Source organism: Engystomops pustulosus, chromosome 8, assembly GCF_040894005.1.
Source record: "Engystomops pustulosus chromosome 8, aEngPut4.maternal, whole genome shotgun sequence".
Lineage (NCBI taxonomy): Eukaryota > Metazoa > Chordata > Amphibia > Anura > Leptodactylidae > Engystomops > Engystomops pustulosus.
The window spans coordinates 10616508-10622846 of record NC_092418.1 but is presented as its reverse complement, the minus strand read 5'-3'; positions in this window follow the sequence as shown (position 1 = coordinate 10622846).

The window sequence follows — 6339 nt, the reverse complement described above, 5'->3', positions numbered from 1 at the left end:
GATAAAGGACGGAGGGGCTGGAGGATAGGAGCAGGAGGCTGGAGGAGGGGGAGAGGAGGCTGGAGGACAGGAGCCACAGGAGAAGGCTGGAGGACATGAGGAGGCTGGGGGACAGGAGAAGGATAGATGACAGAGGGGCTAGGGGAAAGGAGGAGGATGGTAGGAGGAGGCTGGGGGATGGGAGAAGGAGGCTGGAGGGCAGGAGGCGGCTAGAGGACAGGAGGCCACAGGATGAGGAGGCTGGAGGACAGGAGGCCACAGTGTGAGGAGGCTGGGGGACAGGAGGCCACAGGGTGAGGAGGCTGGGGGACAGGAGGCCACAGGGTGAGGAGGCTAGGGGAAAGGAGGCCACAGGATGAGGAGGCTGGAGGACAGGGGGCTACAGGAGGAGGTTGGAGGATAGGAGGAGGCTGTGGGACAGGAGGAGGATAGAGGACAAGGAGGCTGGTGGACAGGAAGAGGATGCTCGGGGACAGGAGGAGATTGCTAAAGGAGGAAGAGGATAGAGGGTAGTGTGGGGTGGAGGATAGGAGGAAGCTGGGGGACAGCAGGAGGAGGACAGGAGGAGAATAGAGCACAGAGGGGCTAGAGAACAGGAGGAGGCTGGAGGATGGGAGAAGGTGGCTGGGGGATGGGAGAAGGAGGCTGGAGGACAGGGGCCACAGGAGGAGGCTGGAGGACAGGGGCCACAGGAGGAGGCTGGAGGACAGGGGCCACAGGAGGAGGACTGGAGGCCACAGGATGAGGAGGCTGGAGGACAGAGTACTACAGGAGGGTGTGGAGGACAGGAGACCACGGGAGGGAGCTGGAAGACAGGAGACCACAGGAGGAGGCTGGAGGACAGGAGACCACCGGAGGAGGGTGGAGAACAGGAGACCACAGGAGGAGGCTGGAGGACAGGAGGCTACAGAAGAAGGCTGAAGGACAGGAGGCTACATGACAAGACTGGAGGACAGGAGGCTACAGGAGGAGGCTGGAGGACAGGGGGCTACAGGAGGAGGCTGGAGTACACGAGCTACAGGACGAGGCTGGAGGACACGAGCTACAGGAGGAGGCTGGAGGACACGAGCTACAGGAGGAGGCTGGAGGACAGGAGCTACAGGAGGAGGCTGGAGGACAGGAGACCACAGAATGAGGAGGATAGAGAACTGGGACCACACCTTGTGAGGAGGAGTAGGAGTACAGATAGGATTATGTGTAAATTTGGGGAGATAAATAAAAGTGCAAAACCAAATGTAAAGGGAGGATAAAATTAAAGAGGGGTTTTGTATGTTGCAGAGTTGCATTAGGGGGTATTTTACGGGTCCATGGGGGGGGGAGGGATTGGCAAAAGTTAGCGGCATTGTACTATGTACTCTGCTCGTGGGTGTTGTTTAGAAAAAGGGGGAGGGGCTTTTTGTCCCTCTTTCTCTCGCCCAAAAGTTGGGAGGTATGGTATTATACTCATTGTTCACCCTGATTCTCACATCAGTAGACATCCTCATGTCTCTTATAGATGATGTGTCCACCCTGCGATTATACTGGGTACATATGACACAATCCCCGGATGCCATGAAATACTACACGATGGAGAATAGATCTGCCCAATGATATGGTCAGACGTCTAATCTGAGGTCACATGCCCAGGAGCGTCTAATAGCAAACCAGTCACATTGTTCAAAACGTGGCGCCGGATGATGATGACGATTTCTACCAAAGTGGTTTGTGACATGGATTGTCTATATCCGGTCACTAAGTATAGAAATTTATTACAGTTTTGCAAAATGACAAAAAAAGAATTTCACAATCAGATTTCATAGACATGTTTTATTAGAGCTAAAGAAGAATTAAGAAACTACATTTTACAAAAATAGATTTGATCAGTATAATCAGACACACAATCCTAATACACCAATACTATATCTGGAATCTTATGTCCACTAGTGAAAAATGTATGGTTACAAAAAAATCAAGAAAACCTCATCATATTTTACAACAGGAGCCATTTTATCATTTGTTCAGATAATTTTCTTGTAAACCACAATTTTATGGGGTAATTTGTCTATTGTTTCATCATCTGAAGCTTTTTGCAGCCGCCCCAATGGTGATTCCTTATAAAGTGCCCTCAGATCTTGACTGTGACCTACAACACAAACCCCTCCCATCTGCTCTGAGTGACGGCTGTCACAGCCTCCTGAGTGGACAGCATGAGAAGAAACGCTGATAGAAGGACAGACGCCCGGCCTCATAGTCCAGATTAGAGATGAGCGAGCACTAAAATGCTCGGGTACTCGTTATTCGAGACAAACTTTTCCCGATGCTCGAGTGCTCGTCTCGAATAACGAGCCCCATTGAAGTCAATGGGAGACTCGAGCATTTTTCAAGGGGACCAAGGCTCTGCACAGGGAAGCTTGGCCAAACACTTGGGAACCTCAGAAAAGGATGGAAACACCACGGAAATGGACAGGAAACAGCAGGGGCAGCATGCATGGATGCCTCTGAGGCTGCTTAATCGCACCATTATGCCAAAATTATGGGCAACAGCATGGCCATGACAGAGTGACCGAATGAGGCTAGATAGCATCTAAAACATACAATAATTGACCCTGACACTATAGGGGACGGCATGCAGAGGCAGCGGCAGCAGTGGCAGGCTAGAGAGTCTCATGGCGACATACCCTAAATGGACTCAGGTTTCACCAAAGGAGGTGAAATGATTTCCTATGTGAACAAAAGGTTGGCCGGTATATTTAGTCGATAACACAGCATGGTGGCGACATAGTGACCAAGTTCCATAACGTATCTGGTGAAACACCCTAAAAATTAGCCTGACACAGCTCTTTTTATATATTAGCCTATAGGGAAGCATCTCCAGGCTAAGCAACTTGGAGATGTGGACGTTGAGGGCTTGGGCGTGTGGGTGGGTTGCGCTATACTTCCTTTTGCGCTCCAGCGTCTGGGGTATGGAGAGCTGAACGCTGGTGGATGCTGTGGAGGATCGTGGAGGCGAAGATGGGGTTTTCGCACGGGAGGTGTTTGGGCCGTGGTCCTGGGCAGGGGGCTGACTAGCAGATGACACAGGGGAAGGAGCAGTGGTGTGCCCGGCCGGAGGTGAACGGACTTGGTGCCATTGAGTGGGGTGTTTAGCATTCATATGCCTGCGCATACTGGTGGTAGTTAAGCTAGTAGTGGTGGAACCCCTGCTGATCCTGGTTTGGCAAAGGTTGCACACCACAGTCCGTCGGTCATCCGGTGTTTTTTTAAAGAACCTCCAGACTTCTGAAAATCTAGCCCTCGCCACGGGAGCTTGACTACGGGCAACATTTGGCGCTGATGCACCAGCTCTGGCCCTGCCTCTCCGTCTGGCCCCACCACTGCCTCTTCCAACCTGTTCTGCTATAGGACTCGTCTCCGTCTCAGAAGCACTGTGTTCACCCGGCCTATCAACCCAGCTTGGGTCTGTCACCTCATCATCCTCCGATCCCTCAGTCTGCTCCCCCCTCGGACTTCCTGCCCTGACAACAACTTCACCACTGTCTGACAACCGTGTCTCCTCATCGTCCGACACCTCTTTACACACTTCTTCCACTACGTCAATAATGTCATCATCACCCACAGACTGCGACTGGTGGAAAACCTGGGCATCGGAAAATTGCTCAGCAGCAACCGGACAAGTGATTTGTGACTGTGGGAAGGGTCCAGAAAACAGTTCCTCAGAGTATGCCGCTTCAAATGCCAAATTTTGCTGGGAGGGGGCAGACTGGGGGGAAGGAGGCTGAGGTGGAGGAGCCGGAGGAGTGCTGATTTCGGTGACATGGGTGGACTGCGTGGAAGACTGACTGGTGGACAAATGGCTAGAAGCATTGTCCGCAATCCACGACATCACCTCTTCGCACTGTTCTGGCCTCAACAGTGCTCTACCACGAGTCCCAGTAACTTGAGACATGATGAACCTAGGGAGTGTAGCTCTGCGGCGTTCCCCTGCTCCCTCATCAGCAGGTGGTGTCTCACCCCGCCCAGGACCACGGCCTCTGACCCCTGCAGTAGTTGGACGCCCACGTCCACGCCCTCGTCCTCTACCCCTAGCCCTCGGGTTAAACATTTTCCAAATTGAAGTGTAAACTTTTATTTTATTTTTTTGTGTTTATTTTTTTTATTTTTATTTTTTTTTAACAAAACGATGCTTTCCTATTGCTATGGCTAGTTTCTAACCTACACTGACAGCACACAACTGGATTTTGTGCTGTGCCTGATGAGTTTGAGCTATAAAATGAAATAAAGGTAAAAAAAATAAATAAATCAGCAGACTCTGCCTAATTCTAATCAAACCCCTAATAAATTGTCCCACTTCGGTGTTTGAGGTGGATATGCGTGTCACTAAGAGCTAAACACAACGGTCGCAGGTCTCCCAGCAAATTCCTCACAATATGGTACTAGCTGCACTACTAATGCCAGCAAGCCCAGCCACAAGCAAACAAAAAAAAGGAAAATATAACGCTATTGTAGGCCTAAGTAAGCCGTTGGGGTTCTCCTATGGCTATTTTGTAGCCTACACTGAAAGCACACTGCTTTGCAAGATGAGTTTGAGCTATAAAATGAAATAAAGGTAAAAAAAATAAATAAATCAGCAGACTCTGCCTAATTCTAATCAAACCCCTAATAAATTGTCCCACTTCGGTGTTTGAGGTGGATATGTGTGTCACTAAGAGCTAAACACAACGGTCGCAGGTCTCCCAGCAAATTCCTCACAATATGGTACTAGCTGCACTACTAATGCCAGCAAGCCCAGCCACAAGCAAATAAAAAAAAATGTATAACGTTATTGTAGCCCTAAGAAGGGCTGTTGGGTTCTTGTAGAATCACTCCTGCCTAACACTATTCTAATAGAACACCCTAACGCTTTCCCTGACCAGCAGCAGCTCTCTCCCTAGCGGCATCCAGACACAGAATGATCCGAGCAGCGCGGGCAGGGGCTAGTCTATTCCAGGGTCACCTGATCTGGCCAGCCAACCACTGCTATCGACGTGTAAGGGTACCACGTCATGCTCGGTGGAGTGCAGAGTATCCTGGCTTGTGATTGGCTCTGTTTCTGGCCGCCAAAAAGCAAAATGGCGGGAGATGCCATTTTCTCGAGCGGGCGAAGTATTCGTCCGAGCAACGAGCAGTTTCGAGTACGCTAATGCTCGAACGAGCATCAAGCTCGGACGAGTATGTTCGCTCATCTCTAGTCCAGATAGATCCCAACAACCTTCAAAGGAGACTTTGATTCCAGACTTGTAAATATATTGTTATGACGCACACCAGGTGTACTATATACATTTAACACCCAGGACTTCTCATTATAACCAATATAAGATTCATTACCATCCACCTTCCTCTCCAGACTTTCCCCGGCCACTCCAAGGATCCATTGCTCTGCCTGACTCACGTCCACCTCCCAGAAATGTCTCCCAGAGGAGAAGCTGCAGGAGCTGAACACCTGACAGGACTTGAACCTCTTGGGTCCATCGGGTCTGTTCTGTAATGTAGAAGTATAAGAAGCAGATCTGAGATCCTTTGAAATAAAAATCTTTTCAGAAGCAGAATCTCTATCCAGTAATACCTCAGATTTTTTCATCGCTGGGAACTGTTGTTTTCTTCTCATATTATTCAGATCAACAGCAAAGCGCAGCAGTCCTCTGTATAATATCTGTGACACTATGACATCATCCAGACTCTGAGCTTTTCTTTTAGCACCGATGACATCAAAGCTCTGATCACTGACGTCACCTCTGGTTAAATCATCTTGTAAGAAGGATAATGGATCTGTGATATCACATGACTCCTCAAATTGATGAATTTTCTTGGTCAGCTCATCCTTGTGTAACTCCATCTGTCGGATCATGTTAGAGACTGAGGTTGACACCTGATACTTCTGTCTGGAGATCTCACCCAGGACTCTCCTTTCTAGATCATCCAGCTTCTTCCTCAGATCAGTAAACAGATTAGTGACTCAGTGAGTCCAGATAATTTATTTTCTTCTACCCCATGATCTGTGAGATTCTGGATTCTTCTTCCTGCTTCCATATTTTTAGAGTTCATTTTCTCAACAGCAGATCTCAGCTTCTCCTTCTTCTTCTCAGAGGCCACATCCAATATCTCCACCTCATGTCCCTTGTGATCTCCAGCCACCCAGCAGGACACACAGATACAGGAGGCATCCATAGGACAATAGTATTTCAGTGCCTCCTTGTGTGTGGGGCATTTTCTTTCTTCCAGATTAACATCAGGATCAACCAAAATATGTTCTGAGGACTTACTGTGTCTCTGTAAGTGTTTCTCACAGAAAGAAGCCTCGCACTGCAGACATGTTCTTACAGC